Genomic DNA, 20,492 nt, shown 5'->3' with positions numbered 1-20,492 from the left:
ACACTGGCCGTACACCACTGGTGATCGTCGAAGGGACACTGAATAGTGCACGGTACATCCAAACCGTCATCGAACCCATCGTTCTACCATTCCTAGACCGGCAAGGGAACCTGCTGTTCCAACAGGACAATGCACGTCCGCATGTATCCCGTGCCACCCAACGTGCTCTAGAAGGTGTAAGTCAACTACCCTGGCCAGCAACATCTCCGGATCTGTCCCCCATTGAGCATGTTTGGGACTGGATGAAGCGTCGTCTCACACGGTCTGCACGTCCAGCACGAACGCTGGTCCAACTGAGGCGCCAGGTGGAAATGGCATGGCAAGCCGTTCCACAGGACTACATCCAGCATCTCTACGATCGTCTCCATGGGAGAATAGCAGCCTGCATTGCTGCGAAAGGTGGATATACACTGTACTAGTGCCGACATTGTGCATGCTCTGTTGCCTGTGTCTATGTGCCAGTGGTTCTGTCAGTGTGATCATGTGATGTATCTGACCCCAGGAATGTGTCAATAAAGTTTCCCCTTCCTGGGACAATGAATTCACGGTGTTCTTATTTCAATTTCCAGGAGTGTAGAAACAAACGACTATTGTCCTTGGAGTGTAGAATGTATGAGAGTGGCGATATACCATCAGACTTTCGGGCAAACATCATCCTCACAATTCTGAACCTAGCAAGAGCCGACAAGTGCTAGGATTATCGCATAATCTGTTTAACAGCTCATGCATCCATGTTTCTAACAAAAATAATATACAGAAGAATGCAAAAAATGAGGATCTGTTGCATGACGATAAGTTTGACTTTAGGAAAAGTAAAGGCACCAAATTGCCAGTACTGACGTTACGGTTCATAAGGAAAGCAAGATTGAAGAAAAATCAAAGACATCTTCGTAGGGTTTGTCGAGCTGGAAAAAAGCGTTCGACAATGTAAAATTGTGCAAGACGCTCGAAATTCTGAGAAAAGTAAGGGAAGTTATAGAGAAAGATGGGTTACATACAATATGTACAAGAGCCAAGAAACGAAAGGACTCGACGACCAAGAAAGAAGTGTTCGGATTGAAAATCTCCCTCCAGTTCAATCTATACATCGAAGAAGCGGCGTAGAAGGATATCAACAATAAGTTTCGCTGATGACCTCGAGATCTCCAGTGAAGGTGAGGAAGAAATACAGGATTTCTTGAGTGGAATGAACGGTCTTAAGTACTGAAAATGGATTAAGAGTAAATCGAAGAAAGATGAAAGTAATGAGAAGTAGCAGAAATAACATCGGAAAGCCTAACATTAGAACTGGGGAGTACGAAGTCGACGAAGTTAAGGAATTTAGAAACCTAGGCAACTAAATAACCCATGAAGGACGGAGCGAGCAGGACATGAAAACAGAATAGCACTGGCAAAAAGGGCATTCATGGCCAAGGGAAGTATATTATTGTCAAAGATAGGTCTTAATTTTATGAAGAGCTTTCTGAGAATTTGGGTTTTGGAGCACAGCATTGTATGTTAGTGAAACACATACTATGGCAAAAACGGAACAGAAGAGAATCGAAGCATTTGAGACGTGGTGCTACAGAAGGATATTGACAATTAGGTGGACGGATAAGGTAAGGAATGCGGAGGATCTTCGCACAATCAGCGAGGAAAGGAATATATGGAGAACATTAACAAAAAGTTGGGACAACTGTTAAGACATCAGGGAATTATTTCCACGGTAGTAGACGGAGATGTAGAGAGTAAAAACTATAGATGAAGACAGAGACTGGGATACATCCAGCAAAACAACAGAGGATGTGTGTTGCAATTGCTGCTCTGAGATGTAATGTTTGGCACAAGAGAGGAGTTCGTGGTGGGCCCATCAAACCAGTCAGAAGATTGATGGCGGAAAAAGCACCAAGGCGGCCGGACCTTCCCCGCAAGGGGCCTCCCAGCCAATGACGACAAACGCTCGTTTCCACAGCAGCAGTGATGCGTTCTCTGAACTGTTACAGGGCTTTCGGCTGTGGTGGTACGTAAACACGGTTCTTATTGTGGTAGCCCCAAAGGAAAAACTCACAAGGCATTAGGTCAGGCGAACTGGAGGGCAAGTGAAAAGAGCCACATCATCTTCACCACTGCCTCAAAACCAGCGATGCGGAAGTTCGTCGTTTAGATAGCGATGAACATCGATCTCCAATAAATGGTGCAATCTGTTTTCTGAAACTTAAAATTGGCTCTGAGCACTACGGGACTTAACTTCTGAGGTCATCCGTCCCCTAGAACTTAGAACTACTTAAAACTAACTAACGTAAGTACATCACACAAAACCATGCCCGAGGCAGGATTCGAACCTGCGACCATAGCGTTCGCGCTTTCAGACTGTAGCGCCTAGAATCGCTCGGCCACCTCGGCCGGCTGAAACTTAAAATTCTCTGAATCAATAGTCAGTTGTGGAAACGAGCACAACTGCAACACATCAAGGTAAGAGGTGTCCGTTACAGTCTTCTTATAGAAAAAAAAATATCCCATGTAGCTTCGTCTGTGACATTCCACAGAAAACATTCGCCTTCGGCGAATTTCGTACTTGCGTCAGTGTGCTCTGTTTACATGACGGTTCTTTTCCGTAATTCCTTCTGAATACTCTCTGCACTTTTATAAAAGATAAACATCTCGAGTAATGCAACATATAAACACTCTTTTCTCGCTTTGTCACCATTCTGTCGAGGCACGCACTCGTAACGCCAACTGGTGGGCACAATGTCAATTCGGTGAGTTTTCGTTTATATTCATGCATCAGTCATACTTGTATATGTGATACTTTGGAAAATACAGAACTCTGAAAACTAATTAATCACGTATAACAGCCCTGTATTTACGTTTCTTCCTGACCTATACACTAATGGAATATGGAGAAGATGATTGCTTGTGTTCAGATTTGCCGTGTTACTGGTGAAAAACTGCAGGGTGCACATTTCTGTTAATAATAAATTTCCTTCTTCTCCTGTGCTCTACAGATCGCTGTTAACCTTGGCCTTGTGACATTACGAGTACCTAATTCGGATATCTGTTTCTATGAGTGCTGTATTTTGACTCGGAGTATTGTGGTTGGCAAGTGCCTGTGGTGTGGTCGGGCTATGTGGGCCAGGTTTGGCCATGGGCGTAAACGACCAGGCTGTGAGAAGCAGCAATCAGTGACGTATTTCATAGGGAAACACGGGAATTCAGGTGGCGCGCTAGCTAAGCAAGTTAAGATGGTGCCCGCAGTGACATAGAATGCAGAATAAAAATTGTTAATATTCCTTTAAAATATATAAAAAGCTTTACAAACTTACTGCAGGAAAAATGAATACAGTTTATGGACTTGCCAGCCACAATTTGTCGACTCAAATATTCATCACTCATAGGAACAGATTTACGAATTAGTTACTCGTAATGTCACAAGGCCAAGGTTCACAGTGATCTGTAGAACACAGCAGAAGAAGGAAATGTATTAAAAGAAATGAGTGTCCTGAAGTTTTTCATCAGTAACACTGCAAATTTAAACACAAGCAATCACCTTCTCCATATTCCATTATTGTAAACATCAGGAAGAAACCCACATACAGGGCTATTATAAATGATTCATTCGGTTTCAGAGTTTTATATTTTCCAGGGTATCACATGTGCAAATATGACTGATGAATAGAACCGAAAACTCAACGTGTTGACATTGTGCCCATCTGTTGGCATTGCGAGTGTATGCCTTGGCAAAATGGCGACAAAACAAGAAAAGAGAGTTTATATGTTGTATTATGCGAGATGTTTATCTTTTATAACAGTGCAACGAGCATTCAGAAGGAATTCAGGAAAAGAACCGACATGTAAACAGAGCACTGTGACGAATGAACAAAATTCGCCAGAAGAGTTAACTACAAATGGAACCATGCTTGTAAATGCATTCTCGGAAAAAACGACGCACCACTAAGGAACTATCCGAAAAGGACGGAAATTGGTAGATGTGATGTACATATACAGGCGGACAAATTTCAGAAAATTTGGGTAATTTTACCGAGAGAAAGATCTTCAGAGTGAGCAAGTCATTAACGAATTGGTCCAATTCTGATCCATAAGCAAGCATTTATTGGGCTTGGCATTCATTGATGGAGGTTCTTGGATGTCCTCCTGAGGGACATTGTGCCAAATTTTGTCCAACTGGCGCGTTAAATTGTCAAAGACTTGAGCTGGTTGCAGGTCGCTGCCCATAATCCTCTAAGCGTTCTCAATTTGGGAGAGATTCGGCGACCTTGCTAATCAAGGCAGGGTTTGGCAAGCACGGAGATGGTCAGTAGAAACTCGTCGTGTGTGAGAGGTCATTACCTTGCTGAAATGTAACCACAGGATGGCTTGCCAAGAAGAGCAACAAAACGGGGCATAAACATGGTCGACGCACTGCTGTGCTATAATGTGCCGCAGACGACAACCAAACGGGTTTGCAATGAAATGAAATGGCACCCCAGACCAACATTCATGGTTTCGGGCCATATGGCAGGCGACAGTTGGGTTGGTATCCCACCAGTGTCCAGAGCGAGGAACCTCACTGATTTGAGTAGAGCCGGCCGAAGTGGCCGTGCGGTTAAAGGCGCTGCAGTCTGGAACCGCAAGACCGCTACGGTGGCAGGTTCGAATCCTGCCTCGGGCATGGATGTTTGTGATGTTCTTAGGTTAGTTAGGTTTAACTAGTTCCAAGTTCTAGGGGACTAATGACCTCAGCAGTTGAGTCCCATAGTGCTCAGAGCCATTTGAACCATTTTTTTGATTTGAGTAGAATTGTATTCAGTGATGAGTCCCGCATTGAACTAAGCCTAAACGAACAGTGGAGACGTGTCGACGCATATGTAAGCACCGGTCTTGTAAATGTTTTATGAAATGTAATTATGGCATTGAGGAAAATATTTTTTTATTTCAAGATAGGCTCTATTGGCTGTTATTAATCTCTTTTTAATTTCATAAGTGATGTTTAATACTGCCCAACTCTCTGAAAAATGTACTTTCTCAAGGTTATTATGGGTTGCACGTTCTCCTTACGCGCTTTCCCAGAAGCTATATTATATTTTACTTTCTGCTCGTTGATGTTCAATCCGGTATTCCTGCTGGTCTACTCAAACGCGATGAATGTATTCTCCATTGCCTTCCGAGTTCTTACAATTGTATGTCGTCAGCATAAGCAAGTATCAGCATTGATTTGTAAAAGATCGTCCCCCGCACAGCAAATTTGCATCCCTCGTAACCTTGGTTAAGGCAATATTAAAGAAGAGGCACGCCAGCGTATAACCTTGTTGTACATCATCTTGTATATTCAGTGGATCAGACATCATTCCTCTCCTCCTTGAACTACTCCATATCTAATTCATTGACAGTCAAGCCATGAGGTCATAATCAAATATTACAGCAGAGTATTTCAATGGCTAAACTAATTTTCAGTTACATATGATTTTAACAACCAGTCATTGCCCTACGGATGTGTCAAAATATGCTGTGAGTCACCATCTGTGGAAGATTGCTGCTAGTACACTCCAACTGGTATGAGTCTCATATAAATGGACACACTCAGCGTACACTGATGTGGCTATAGGCCAAGAATTATACATGGGGTATTGGAAATGACAGATAAGTCGAAACTGATTTAGGTATTGAAGTATTTTACACAAGCAAGTGTTAACTGATTATGAGCTTCTAAACTTGCAGTTACTAATCTGATATTCACTGCTTCCAGTTATTATGAGGATGAAGAATATTAGCAGTGTGCACCCTAAAGTTCGGTTCCGTTTAGAAATTCGATTCCACTTAGGACCTAAGCCATTAATAACCGAGAATATCAATGTATGTAATTCTTTTCGCTCGGTTCACAAATTTCCTGCTGTGGTTACTCGAAAGTAACTTTAAAATATTTGGAAGTAATCGAAAAAGGCGGTACAAGGGTTTTAGCAAATTGGCCTCGCATTCAAGAGGAGCAGGGTTTAATTCCCCGATGGTTTTCTATGAAGGGTAACTGCAGGCTCCAGAAGAAGCTATCACGAGTTCGTGTTTATTTACACCCATCCTCTACGTCGGTCACAATCAGGTTTCTGCCACACTGACTTGCTATGGAATTTGTCCGTTGCTCTTGTGACCATTACAGGGAAATTTGGAACGTAACCTACGATGGAATACACGAAGAAACGTTGTGAGACAGAGCGGTAATTAAGCATAACATCCTGGAGCTACCTGGAAAGTTTTCATATTTTTCATGTACGCCGTTCCTTGTTCCGCCTCTTACAATCTCGACATCGTCGAGACCTGGAAATATAATTATGCTCATGCTTTTTGCCGTACCAGTTCTCTCGAAGTTACAGTACACCGTCGGCTACATGTTTAGCAGAAATAAGATATACTGCTCTATAAACCGCAAAAGTAAATCTTTCGTACAAAAACAGAGGGAAGTTTATTTTTATCTAACCCACTGTGTGCAGGTCAGCCATTTACATCTTTTCCAGCTGTTGTTAAATTTATTCCACTAACAACGTCAATCTCTCCACATAACTGTATCGTACAATTTCAGACTAAACAGTTTTAACATCGATTATACATTAACATCAAAATAAAATATGTGACACAGTTGTAAGGAGAAACTGACATTGTTTCTGCAGTATATATAATTTGTTGCATTTGCGTTTATAAACAGTTTTACATGTTTCTACCTACAGTGAACACGACATTCCGCAACACGATTGGTGGCAAAAGGCAGCATTGCATGATGTTAAGGGGCTCCGGAAAGGCTCAAAATCATGAAAAGTTCAATTTTTACTTTTTTGCGTTTTCTGAATCTGCAGACTATTACCTTTTAATAGATATATAATTTATTCAATTCCGAAGACTACAACTATTTTTAAATTTTTTTTTGAAATGTGTTCTACATGGGCGTGACCCACTGTGGCGCTGTTAAACTGCTGTCAAATGGTGTTATTATTAACGTCCGTGTTCATCAGGTACATTTTAGTGATGTGAGATAAAGTATGTGTTGTGGCTAACCTGTGATGGTTCAATATATATCGCTGGTGTGATTGTCGATTGTTTCATGTTCATTTACTCTGTCGTTATCTCGAAAATATTCGTAATTAATTCTGTTTCTTGAGTCTCTGTTTTGCTGAAGTATAATAATGAGTAAAAGTAAAGTTATTAGAAATCCTCTGAAGGCTTTTAAGAAAAGGAGAAATGTTGGAAAGCCAAAGGTATGTGTTATTACTGTAAACAATAAAGACGACAACCAAGTGAGTGAACCTAACCTCTCAAGTACACCTGCCCATAGCAGTCAAAGTGGGAAAGAAAATACTTCAAAGAAGAAGCTTGGTTCAATAAGTGAAAACTATGAATGTTTTATGGGCGAATCGGATGTGAATGAAATATTTGATATGTCTGTTCTCAAAGAAATTTTTTCAAACTGTGTAAGATGTATTCATTGTAGTGAAGTTGGTCTGGAACTCTCTATAATAAAGCACGTAGAACTTGCTAGTGAAATACAACTGAAATGTGATAAGTGTTCATACATGACCACCTTTTGGAACAGTGTTGCAGTAACTGCAACTGAAGAAAATGGTAGCAAAATCTACGAACACAACAACGAGCGATGCTTGCTTTAGACAAGGAACGCCTTCGGGCTGCAGACAGGGCTGTAAAGAGTCTAGAAATACAAGCAAGAGTAAACAGGAGGAGGAACAAGAGGAAGCTGGAGGAGGAGTTTGCAGAGGATGAAGATAATCCATCCTATGGACCTGGAATGCACTAAAAAGTTAATCCAATCTTTGTCGCTCGATTCCCAAAACTTTTATTTTCTCATACTAATTACATGTTTTCTAAGGATCTTCCAAACATATTTGTTTCAAACTTTCAGTTAATGTTACACAGTACCTTCTGCATAATTTAACACAGCCTTTTTCCAAAAAATGTATATTTTTGAATATATAAATAAAAAATTGCAAAAAAATGTTGTGAATTTTCATTACAATTGAAAAAAAAATCATCTTCAATAAGTGAACTAAAATTTTGTAAAATCCCTGTGTTAAGTTGTAGCCCATATTCCAATAAATAATCTGTAAAAAGTTCAACTTCCGACCTCAAATACTTTGTGAGGAAAGATGTAATTTATAAGCATTATTTTAACATTGCAAGTATAGGGCGTTCCGGAGCCCCTTAAATTGCAACCATCCCTAACTCGGTATTAAGTTCTTATAAAACTCGTGTTAGTGACGTCTATTCCTTATTGCACCTGAAGAGGAACAGCTCTTTTACACATAATTTGCTTCGTGGTTAGCACATTCCTTAGAGAAGCTTTTACGCCCATACCTGCACCAGCGGCAAATTTTTCATTTGTGAGACATGTGACTGTTTTATTGTAAAATTATCTCGGCAGTATCAGCTGAGTCCCACCAGGTGGTACAAGCAGTGTGATTGGTAGGCAGCGAGGTACTCACCCACGGGGCTCTCCTCCGTCCAGAAGGAGTCATCCAGCGTGTAGTCCGCCTCTGGAAACACAAAGAAACCACATGAGGAGGCGAAATTTTAACTCTTAACATGAGGAGCAGATGAGCTCCTGAAGGGCCGCACCAGCGACTGTAGAGTAAACAAAAATATATATAAAAATTTTGTTTCTCTGATAGATACAGCTGCAGCTGATAACGATATCTCGGAAGCGGTAAGTGTACACCTCTGAAAAAGTGGATATATTATATAGATCCACAATTTGTTCAAGCTGTTTATGGGGTGGAATCTGTGTAGGATACCGAAGTCTAATCTTGAGTTTTTTCTTATGCCACAGATGTGTTTGTCACACATTGATGACACAATAAATGTGGCTGAGGCGATCGTGCACAGCATCACATTGTTTAACAAAAAGCCTGCAGGACTCTGGTGATCCCTCGTCAATCATTTTTGTGTCTGAAATATAAACAAATATCACTGGTACTGTATTCTGCCTAGGTCATGTTACATCTACAATTGCGATTTTTTATCAACTGAAGATGTAGTGTATTCCTGGCTTAACAAGGTGAAAATTTCATATAGCTACGTTTTTTTAATGTATCTGTATACTGCAACTACACTCCTGGAAATTGAAATAAGAACACCGTGAATTCATTGTCCCAGGAAGGGGAAACTTTATTGACACATTCCTGGGGTCAGATACATCACATGATCACACTGACAGAACCACAGGCACATAGACACAGGCAACAGAGCATACACAATGTCGGCACTAGTACAGTGTATATCCACCTTTCGCAGCAATGCAGGCTGCCATTCTCTCATGGAGACGATCGTAGAGATGCTGGATGTAGTCCTGTGGAACGGCTTGCCATGCCATTTCCACCTGGCGCCTCAGTTGGACCAGCGTTCGTGCTGGACGTGCAGACCGTGTGAGACGACGCTTCATCCAGTCCCAAACATGCTCAATGGGGGACAGATCCGGAGATCTTGCTGGCCAGGGTAGTTGACTTACACCTTCTAGAGCACGTTGGGTGGCACGGGATACATGCGGACGTGCATTGTCCTGTTGGAACAGCAAGTTCCCTTGCCAGTCTTGGAATGGTAGAACGATGGGTTCGATGACGGTTTGGATGTACCGTGCACTATTCAGTGTCCCCTCGACGATCACCAGTGGTGTACGGCCAGTGTAGGAGATCGCTCCCCACACCATGATGCCGGGTGTTGGCCCTGTGTGCCTCGGTCGTATGCAGTCCTGATCGTGGCGCTCACCTGCACGGCGCCAAACACGCAGACGACCATCATTGGCACCAAGGCAGAAGCGACTCTCATCGCTGAAGACGACACGTCTCCATTCGTCCCTCCATTCACGCCTGTCGCGTCACCACTGGAGGCGGGCTGCACGATGTTGGGGCTTGAGCGGAAGACGGCCTAACGGTGTGCGGGACCGTAGCCCAGCTTCATGGAGACGGTTGCGAATGGTCCTCGCCGATACCCCAGGAGCAACAGTGTCCCTAATTTGCTGGGAAGTGGCGGTGCGGTCCCCTACGGCACTGCGTAGGATCCTACGGTCTTGGCGTGCATCCATGCGTCGCTGCGGTCCGGTCCCAGGTCGACGGGCACGTGCACCTTCCGTCGACCACTGGCGACAACATCGATGTACTGTGGAGACCTCACGCCCCACGTGTTGAGCAATTCGGCGGTACGTCCACCCGGCCTCCCGCATGCCCACTATACGCCGTCGCTCAAAGTCCGTCAGCTGCACATACGGTTCACGTCCACGCTGTCGCGGCATGCTACCAGTGTTAAAGACTGCGATGGAGCTCCGTATGCCACGGCAAACTGGCTGACACTGACGGCGGCGGTGCACAAATGCTGCGCAGCTAGCGCCATTCGACGGCCAACACCGCGGTTCCTGGTGTGTCCGCTGTGCCGTGCGTGTGATCATTGCTTGTACAGCCCTCTCGCAGTGTCCGGAGCAAGTATGGTGGGTCTGACACACCGGTGTCAATGTGTTCTTTTTTCCATTTCCAGGAGTGTATGTTTCACATGATACGTTCGTACACACATCAAAAAAGTTTTGCATCACCTCGGTTCGGAGAGTACCGGAACTTGTACAGAAAATGCGAATAGAGATCGCCATAAACATAATTTCCGCCCTTTTTACTGCTCGTGAAAACCACCCATTGCATGTTGCACCACCATACAGCGAGACCTACAGATGTGGTGGTCCAGATTGGTGAACACACCAGTATCTCTAATACCCAGCGCCTCGTCCTCTTGCATTGATGCATGGCTGTATTCGTCGTGGCATACTGTCCACAAGTTCATCAAGGCACTGTTAGTCCAGATTGTTCCACTCGTCAACGGCGATTCGGCATGGATCCCTCAGAGTGGTTGTTGGGTCACGTCGTCCATAAACAGCCCATTGCAATCTATCCCAGGCATGTTCGGCAGGGTTCACGTCTGCAGAACATGCTGGCCACTCTAGTAGAACGATGTTGTTATCCTGAAGGAAGTCATTCACAAGATGTGCACGATGGGGGCGCGAATTGTTGTCCATGAAGACGAATGCCTCGGCAATATGCTGCCGATATGGTTGCACTATGGGTCGGAGGATGGCATTCACGTATCGTACAGCCGTTACAGCGCCTTTCACGACCACCAGCGGCGTACGTCGGTCACAGATAAGCACTCCGTCTTCAGGCCACAAGTGGCCCATCGGGACCATCCGACCTCCGTGTCATCCTCGGCTGAGGATGTGCATAGGAAGGGCGTGTGGTCAACACACCTCTCTCCCGGTTTATGATAGTTTTCTTTGACCGGAGCCGCTACTATTCGGTCGAGTAGCTTCTCAATTGGTATCACAAGACTTAGTGCACCCCGAAAAATGGCAACAGCGCATGGCTGCCCGTATGGTCACCCATCCAATACTCGCCACATCCTGTTGTACTGGCTGGCCTGCCTCTCGTGACAACAAGTGGTCATTTCTAAATTAGGTGGTAATGTTTGGTTACATTTGATAAGATAGTGTAGAAAAACACATATTTATGTTGCAAGTCGATGATAGGCGTCCTATTGACAGACTGAGTCGATGTTGACTAGATACCATCCATTTATACTTCAAGATAGCAGGTCTCTACCCGGACCAGAAACAGGATACGTCCAAGGGGACACAGAGAGCCAAAAAGGCGGACCCCACTGCGTCGAGTACTGACTTGGCAGAAAATCCTGAGAAATTTTGGTCTTATGTCAAAGCGGTAGGTGGATCAAAACAAAATGTCCAGACACTCTGTGACCAAAATGGTACTGAAACAGAGGATGACATACTAAAGGCCGAAATACTAAATGTCTTTTTCCAAAGCTGTTTCACAGAGGAAGACTGCACTGTAGTTCCTTCTCTAGATTGTCGCACAGATGACAAAATGGTAGATATCGAAATAGACGACAGAGGGACAGAGAAACAATTAAAATCGCTCAAAAGAGGAAAGGCCACTGGACCTGATGGGATACCAGTTCGATTCTACACAGACTACACGAAGGAACTTGCCCCCCTTTTTGCAGCGGTGTACCGTAGGTCTCTAGAAGAGCGTAGCGTTCCAAAGGATTGGAAAAGGGCATAGGTCATCCCCGGTTTCAAGAAGGGACGTCGAACAGATGTGCAGAACTATAGACCTATATCTCTAACGTCGATCAGTTGTAGAATTTCGGAACACGTATTATGTTCGAGTATAATGACTTTTCTGGAGACTAGAAATCTACTCTGCAGGAATCAGCATGGGTTTCGAAAAAGACGGTCGTGTGAAAACCAGCTCGCGCTATTCGTCCACGAGACTCAGAGGGCCATAGGCACGGGTTCACAGGTAGATGCCGTGTTTCTTGACTTCTGGAAGGCGTTCGATACAGTTGCCCACAGTCGTTTAATGAACAAAGTAAGAGCATATGGACTATCAGACCAATTGTGTGATTGGATTGAAGAGTTCCTAGATAACGGAACGCAGCATGTCATTCTGAATGGAGAGACGTCTTCCGAAGTAAGAGTGATTGCAGGTGTGCCGCAGGGGAGTGTCATAGGACCGTTGCTATTCACAATATACATAAATGACCTTGTGGATGACATCGGAAGTTCACTGAGGCTTTTTGCGGATGATGCAGTGGTGTATCGAGAGGTTGTAACAATGGAAAATTGTACTGAAATGCAGGAGGATCTGCAGCGAATTGACGCATGGTGCAGGGAATGGCAATTGAATCTCAATGTAGACAAGTGTAATGTGCTGCGAATACATAGAAAGATAGATCCCTTACCATTTAGCTACAAAATAGCAGGTCAGCAACTGGAAGCAGTTAATTCCATAAATTATCTGGGAGTACGCATTAGGAGTGATTTAAAATGGAATGATCATATAAAGTTGATCGTCGGTAAAGCAGATGCCAGACTGAGATTCATTGGAAGAATCCTAAGGAAATGCAATCCGAAAACAAAGGAAGTAGGTTACAGTACGCTTGTTCGCCCACTGCTTGAATACTGCTCAGCAGTGTGGGATCCGTACCAGATAGGGTTGATAGAAGAGATAGAGAAGATCCAACGGAGAGCAGAGCGCTTCGTTACAGGATCATTTAGTAATCGCGAAAGCGTTACGGAGATGATAAACTCCAGTGGAATACTCTGCAAGAGAGACGCTCAGTAGCTCGGTACGGGCTTTTGTTGAAGTTTCGAGAACATACCTTCACCGAGGAGTCAAGCAGTATATTGCTCCCTCCTACGTATATCTCGCGAAGAGACCATGAGGATAAAATCAGAGAGATTAGAGCCCACACAGAGGCATACCGACAATCCTTCTTTCCACGAACAATACGAGACTGGAATAGAAGGGAGAACCGATTGAGGTACTCAAAGTTCCCTCCGCACACACCGTCAGGTGGCTTGCGGAGTATGGATGTAGATGTAGAGGTAGCAGATCTCTGCACAGACCAGAAACAGGATCGGTCCAAGGGGACACAGAGAGCCAAAAAGGCGGACCCCACTGCGTCGTGAGGCAAACGCTGAGAAAGAAGAAGAAGATGAGTGGAGAGGGAAAGCCTGGAGACTTGGGTGAGTATAAGAGACGCGTTGGATGCTCAGACTGTAACGTCCGCAGCACGCACACGCTGGGGCCAGCAGCAACTTTGGCGGCCAGATTCTGCACCGCTAGCCCGACTGGACCGCCAAGTTGCAGCAGCAGCAGCAACAGTAACAGCACAGTGGCGGCGGCTATACGGCAGCGCGGCGCCTGCGGTCTAGCCAGGAGGTGGGGGTGGGGGTGTGAGGGGGAGGGAGGTTGTGGGTGGGGTTGGCGGCAGGTCGTGCCACGGCCACCCCGGGGCCGGCCTGTGGTCGAACAACACGCGCGGCGCGCCTAACTTGGCGACAAACGAGTCGGCCGCCGCCTGTCGCTTCTGGCTGTGCTCGTGCGCTCGCTGTCCGCAGCAGAAGGCAGCTGTCCTCTTGTTCCGCCTAATGGCCCGCTGCGAGTCACGCTGGACAGAGACGTGCCTGCGGCCACCGCCACCTCCAGCTAGCCGCGACCACATCGGCTGACAGCCAGCTCACTGACTTTTCCGTCTATTTTACCACGTTTTTATTAGGTCTTGTCCGTATCTTCGGTACGAATTTTGGAATTGATTTTAACCTAGTTTCCCAGAGAGCTATAGACTTGGAAGTATTAAATGTAACTCAGAACTCGATGACAATGCATTAATAACACGTTTTCTTCTCTGTCTGATCCATATGGCTGGGCGATGGGCATCAAAACGACTAGTAACGCCAGAGATATAGACTTCTCTGCAGGACTGGCATGTTGTGCAGGTAGTATCAGAACGCGTTGCAGGCGGTTTGAGGGCAATTGGCACAGTTGAGCAGAGTGTGAGAAAGGAGGAAATGGATATCGCTTTCTTGCCTGACTCAGTACAGATTTTGCAATTGGTTTCCAACTCTCTTCCTGATGAATTAGAAACTTGAAATTTTACACATAGCTCAGAACTGGATGATTAAGCAAGAGTAAGAATAACTTTCTTGTTTGGTGTGTCATGTAGGATACTTCGTTTTCTGCTGTCGTTTCTCGATGAGCTACAGACTTGAAAATTTCAACAGAGAACAGAACTGGACAACAATGAAATATTAACTTGCTTTCTTGTCTTGTGTCGTGGAGGGTACTTTGAGTACCACTACCATTTCCCCCTTTTCCAACTTCAGTCGCAAATGGTGTTTGAGAAAAATTGATCGCTGGTGAGCCTATATGTAAGCTTGGATCTCTCTAAGTTTTACCCTTATCTTCATTTTGCAAGGTATACGTAGGAGAAAGCATATATTTACTCATGCAGCTGAAGAGAAACTAAAATAAACCTGAAATTTATCATACGTCTCTGTTGTAATCTAATAGAAATGCCTGAAATCAACTGAAAAATGTCATACACACAAATTTGAAAACTCAATAAACCACGGAGTAATGTAGATAGAGAGGTAAAAATTGACACACATGCTTGGAATGACATTGGTTTTTTTTTATTGTAATAAAACCCCAAGTTCACCAAATGTCCGACAGATGGCGCTGGACAGCAAAACGTCAGCGACTTCTACCGTGACGGGTGAGAGGTTCGCCGATATGTTACAGAATCGCATCATCCCCAGCCTGGCTGATAAACACCTGTTGGAACGTACGATGTTTATGAAGGATGGTGCTCCACCCCATATTGCTAGACGCGTGAAAGGTCTCTAGCGCGCGTTATTTGGTGATGATCGTGTGCTCAGCCGCCGCTTTCGTCATGCTTGGCCTCTCAGGTCCCCAGACCTCAGTCCGTGCGATTATTGGCTTTGGGGTTACCTCTAGGGATGCTGAAAGACAACATCTGACGCCAATGCCTATTCATAACTCGGGACATGCTTTACATTGCTGTTCACAACATTATTCATCGACTACAGCTATTGTTGAGGAATGATGGTGTACATATTGAGCATTTCCTGTAAAGAACATTGTCCTTGATTTGTCTTACTTTGTTATGCTAATTATCGCTATTCTGATCAGATGAAGCGCCATCTGTCGGACATTTTTTGAACTTTTGAATCTTTTTTTATTCTAATAAAACCCCATGTCATTCCAAGCATGTGTGTCAATTTGTACCTCTCTACCTACATTATTCCGTGATTTATTCAGTTTTCAAGTTTATACTGACTTTTTGATCACCCGATATAATAAAGCTTCTTCCATATCCTACCATAACTTAAATTGCTGCTAACCTTTGTTGGCATCACTTTGTAGTAGCTGTTTCCTAGCCCTGTTTGGCCCTGTGACGAGGCAGTATTGTTGCTCCGTGTAACAAAGACACCTAATAACAGTTGCTACTTTCGGTGGTAGGAGGGGTTCTCTTCCTGTCACATTATTATGTTTGATTACAAGTGTATCTTGTGGATGCAACGATTATATCTAGTGGCACATGTTGTAAACGCCGATGTAATGCTCCCTCAATGTTGTCAACAGTACTCTTTGCTTATTCATACGCTAACGGCAATGCACCAGTTCCCGTCAGATCACCAAAGGTAAATGGTGTCGGTCTTGGATACCACTTGAATGGGTGACCGTCCAGATCTGCCGAGCGCTGTTGGCTTGCGGGGGGGGGGGGGGGGGGGGGAGAGGGGAGACGGGCACTCATTCCTTTGAGGTCAAATGAGAAGCTACTTGATTGAGAAATAGAGGATTTGGTCACGAAAATTGACAACGCCCGGGAGAGGGTTGTCCTGACCGCATGTCCTCCATATCTGCATCCAGTGACGCCTATCGGCTGAGGATGACACGACGGCCGGTCGACGCCGTTGGGCATTCGGTAGCCTGTTCGAATGGAGCTAGGTGGTTAGCTTCTTCATACATTTGCGAAAGGAATAGTTCCTTCGCTAGATTTTACAGCTGCATTCATTAGAGTAATGTTAAATGAATTTTTAAACAGTTTATTAATACTATGCGTGTCCGTGGTGGTCTTGCGGGACGTTAGTTGTAAGATTTGTAGGTCGTGGGGTTATGAATGTCCGTAAACTGCATGTACTGGCTGCTTTAACCTCTAAAAGATATATTCGGTTCGGCAGTTCAGGACTGACCTAGAACTCAGCTGGGCTAATGCACACAATAAGCTAAGTGATCAGGCTGATCGTTTTGGAAAGTTCCCTAAAGGTGTTGGAACAGGACCGAAAAAACCAGCTGCAGCTGGTGTGTCTCAGTCCCTCTATACAGGTGGTGGTCGCAGGACCATAATACTCAGCACAATTGGTGGTGTCCAAAATGATATTTGTGCAGTAGGCCTGAACTTTAGAATCCCATGGTTCCAGTACCCTACGATCTATGAAATAAGATCACGTCCACATAAAATTTCTTCTCCTATGGGAAGCAAAGACTTGCAGTTGGTTAATATTTTTCGCGTCTGCTGTCCAGGCCAGATGCAATAAATCTGCCCATAATGTACAGATAACTGGGCCTATATTAAACGAAAAAGTTGTGCCATCCATTTACAATGAGTGTTGTTGGTAAGTTTAATGCCTCACAGCTGATTGCATGCAGGTAACAGGTTTCTCTTCTTGGTCAAAGGGAACTCACATAGAGAGAACAAGATTTCAGTACAATTCTGGATACTGTTTCTATAAGAGTACCGAGTTTCGGAAAGGAATATAAAGCAGCCGTAGGGCCAGAACAGTGTTTCAACGAGAATCTGAGCATGTCGAATTTGTTGTGGAGAGAACAAAACGAGAACAATAGCAGAGATTGCTCAAGCACAAGGTGAAGCACAACCTGCCAAAGTTTTGGGACAAGCTGTAGCAAAGAACCCAGAGTACCTGCAGCTATGAAAAATTAGAGCTGCACAAAACGTATGTAGAACAACCGGCAATTCACAGAATAAAACATTTCTCAGTGGAAATAGCTTAATATTGAATGGTGCAATCCAACATTTGATGATCTTAGTACTAAGTTAAAACATTGACATACGACTGGCTATAACCTTTACAAGAGCCAGTGGCAGACACAGAAATTACGTTTCTTTTATAGGGAAAATGTCACCAAACCAGTGGCAATCGTAATGTTGTTTGGTGATAACTGCCAATGAGTGTTTCAGGTGTAAAATTGTGAATAATAATTTACCCAGTTATTTATAGCACTGTAATGACTGAGAACTCCATTGGTATATTAGTTGCAGAAATATTCTTATATGGTTTTTCATGTGACCATAAGAAATTTCGCTTTTTTTAAAAAAAATAGCTAGTAGAACACTAGGCTCCGACCCTGGAGGTTCTGGTTTCATCACCAGATAGCATTGGGGATTTTTTCTCGTTTGAGTCCCGCCAGGTCGGCCGCCCCACATCCATTCATTTGCTGTCAACGTGAGTACCGGGGGTCTTTCCCGGGGTAAATAGAACGGCTGCACTCCACCTACAATATGGCCAACGCACCGGTCACTGCGCGGGGTAGCCGTGCGGTCTAGGCGCCTCGTCACGGTTCGCGCGGCTCCCCCCGTCTGAGGTTCGAGTCCTCCCTTGGGCATGGGTGTTCGTGTTGTCCTTAGCGTAAGTTAGTTTAAGGTAGATTAAGTAGTGTGTAAGCTTAGGGACCGATGACCCCAGCGGTTTGGTCCCATAAGACCTTACCACAAATTTCCTATCTTTTACACCGGTCGCCACCTTGCGCCTCCGATTTTACCAGTTTTTTTGTATCAAACTAGACATTTCCTTAATTAATATATCTACTTCAGCATGTGTCTACGAAGCACTTCCATGTGCGACCTTTCATACTCCTGGTTCTTACAAAAGCTGAAATTTAAAATCTTTCTACATTTTTTTAGCTTTTAGGAATTGTTTGAAAGGTCATCTCACATTACTCTAATTAAGGTAAGTATAAAATCTCCCAAAGTAGATATTCTTTTTGTGAATAATAACATATATGAAAAGACGAAGGAACGGCTTCACTCTGCTGATAAATATTTCTACTGGAAAAACGATGCTGGAGCACTGGATAATGGACCATGACTATCCCATCTTGGTTTTTACAATGACGGTCTACTGCTAACATGCAGTGCGAGTAAGGTTCAACAGCTGGTAGAAGTATTTGATGAAGCAAGATTGAAAGCAAGCCTCAAAATCAACTATGAAAAGATAAAAATAATCAATGACACAATATCGAAAAGAAACTAGTACACGGATGGACTGATAATAGAAGAAATGAACATGAATGTAAAAAATGCTTGGAATACATTTCTTGATTAATCATTGTTTTCCAACGATGATTTTCATGTGTCTGGGGCGTAGAGTAATGTGTACTTTCAATTTTATCTCAATTGTTCATGAATTTGTAACGTAAAAACGATCCAAAAAGCGTTTCTCAGTGATCAATGGACAAATGTATGTTGAGAAACACTGGGAGAGACAGGTAAACCAACAAGTGAAACAGGGAACGAAATGGAGAGGAAGATACACGATTTTAGGGTTACAGTTACAGATACTGTGATAATTAGTACCTTAGTATGTACCCACTTCAGCGTGTTAGTTGTTTGTTTTCATGCATCTAACAGTCTTCATGCAAACACATCACATTATTTACTACCTGATGTATTCTGCACAGTTGTAACTGTGCCATGAAGTAGACTGTGCCTGTCAGTATAGACTATCCGTCAGGCAAGCATGCATCCAGACTTCAATACCTGACCTGCTGCCTAGGGGAAAACGAACATTAATGGCTTGCTTGTGCCACATGTATTTGGAGGTGCTAACCAATCTAAAAAGTACTACTCATATTAGCCGTAATTTTTAGTCTTTAAATGAAGTAAATACGATATAATATTGTTCAGTACTCTGTGCTCAGGCATCAATAGAGATTCCTGCTCTTATACCCCCAACATCCGCTATAGCTACGACTGAAAGTGAATTGGAGTGAGACGGGAGTGATGGGGGATGAGACGAGCAATTTACTTGTTGTGTTGAAAGAACTAAGGTAAGACTGAGAGGACTACGCAATGAAAAGTCGGGTGGTAAAATTAGAAAACATGGATGCGTCTCTGAAGACCATGATCCACAAAAAAGTCTAGAGCAAGCCTTTCTCCAGCAGCGTATGCCAAATGCCTGGTGACGTTAAAAATAAAATCAACAACATTACAAGGAAAGCTGTGGAAATTAGACTATGCGATAACAACTTCAGCAGAGACACTGGCTATGCACTTAGCAACGCACGAGAGCTTGCACTTGCTACAGCAAGAGCACATAGAAAGAATTCACACAGTTTACCGCCTCGTATAAGTACTGGTGCTGCAAGTGACACCAGACAGCGAGAGGAAGGGTAATCTATGAACTCAGGGGGCCCCATCTCAGCATGAGCCATCTCAGCAAGTACCGTCTCCGCATATCATGACTTCAGATAGCCAATCAGATGCTGTTCGTTGGGCATAAAAATGGGATTTTCGCCAGTTACACGGAAGTCAGTCTTAGCTTCTGACGACGATGATGGATGTAGTCATCAAAAGCTTGGTAGTTTGTCGGAATCTGACGTGGCAAGTTAACCGTGAACTTTTATCAAAGGACTCCGTCGTGAAGGACTTCGTAGTCCGTAGTCAACAAACCGACCATTATAAACTGAAACAAACAAATCAGCAGATTGCCTCTGAATATTATGCACATCATAACTTGATTCTATCTTAAAAATCAGTGAATCTGTTTCTTTTATGCACAAGATTCCGTAATTTTTTTCTGTATTCCTTGCATCTGACCAAGACACGAAGGGTTTCCATGTTACTTTTTCTCCTCGGGCAATATAATATCCATCAGGCTTAATTTAAGACAAGTTTCCTAAATTTTGGTCATGAAAAGTAATATACCTCCCTGCGGGAACTTTCCAATAAAGCAGAACTTGAGATAGCAAACTCGCGTACGGCTTTTAATAGCTTTTTATTGATAATTAAAGTTACTAACTACTTCGAGAAACTTTGTATTCAATTTGCACCAAATAAAGGATGAATAACTTTCTGTA

At 43.7% G+C, this 20,492-nt stretch overlaps 1 protein-coding gene and 1 pseudogene across 3 annotated transcripts in view; one reads left to right on the top strand and one right to left on the bottom strand.

Annotated features, from left to right (window-relative positions):
• Window positions 1-8,503, bottom strand: part of LOC124787937 (disintegrin and metalloproteinase domain-containing protein 11) — a 1,045,780-nt gene extending 1,037,277 nt beyond the window's left edge. For all 3 annotated transcript variants that reach the window (XM_047254929.1, XM_047254930.1, XM_047254931.1), the window contains exon 1: window positions 8,457-8,503. The gene's annotated coding sequence lies outside the window, so the exon portion shown is untranslated. The remainder of the gene's footprint in view (window positions 1-8,456) is intronic.
• LOC124788534 overlaps window positions 1-17,463 on the top strand; it is a 145,448-nt pseudogene extending 127,985 nt beyond the window's left edge.
• Window positions 17,464-20,492: the final 3,029 nt, after the last annotated feature.

This window comes from Schistocerca piceifrons, chromosome 3 (genome assembly GCF_021461385.2).
Source record: "Schistocerca piceifrons isolate TAMUIC-IGC-003096 chromosome 3, iqSchPice1.1, whole genome shotgun sequence".
NCBI lineage: Eukaryota > Metazoa > Arthropoda > Insecta > Orthoptera > Acrididae > Schistocerca > Schistocerca piceifrons.
Note: the sequence above shows the minus strand (reverse complement) of the source record. Positions and strands in the feature narration are given on the sequence as shown.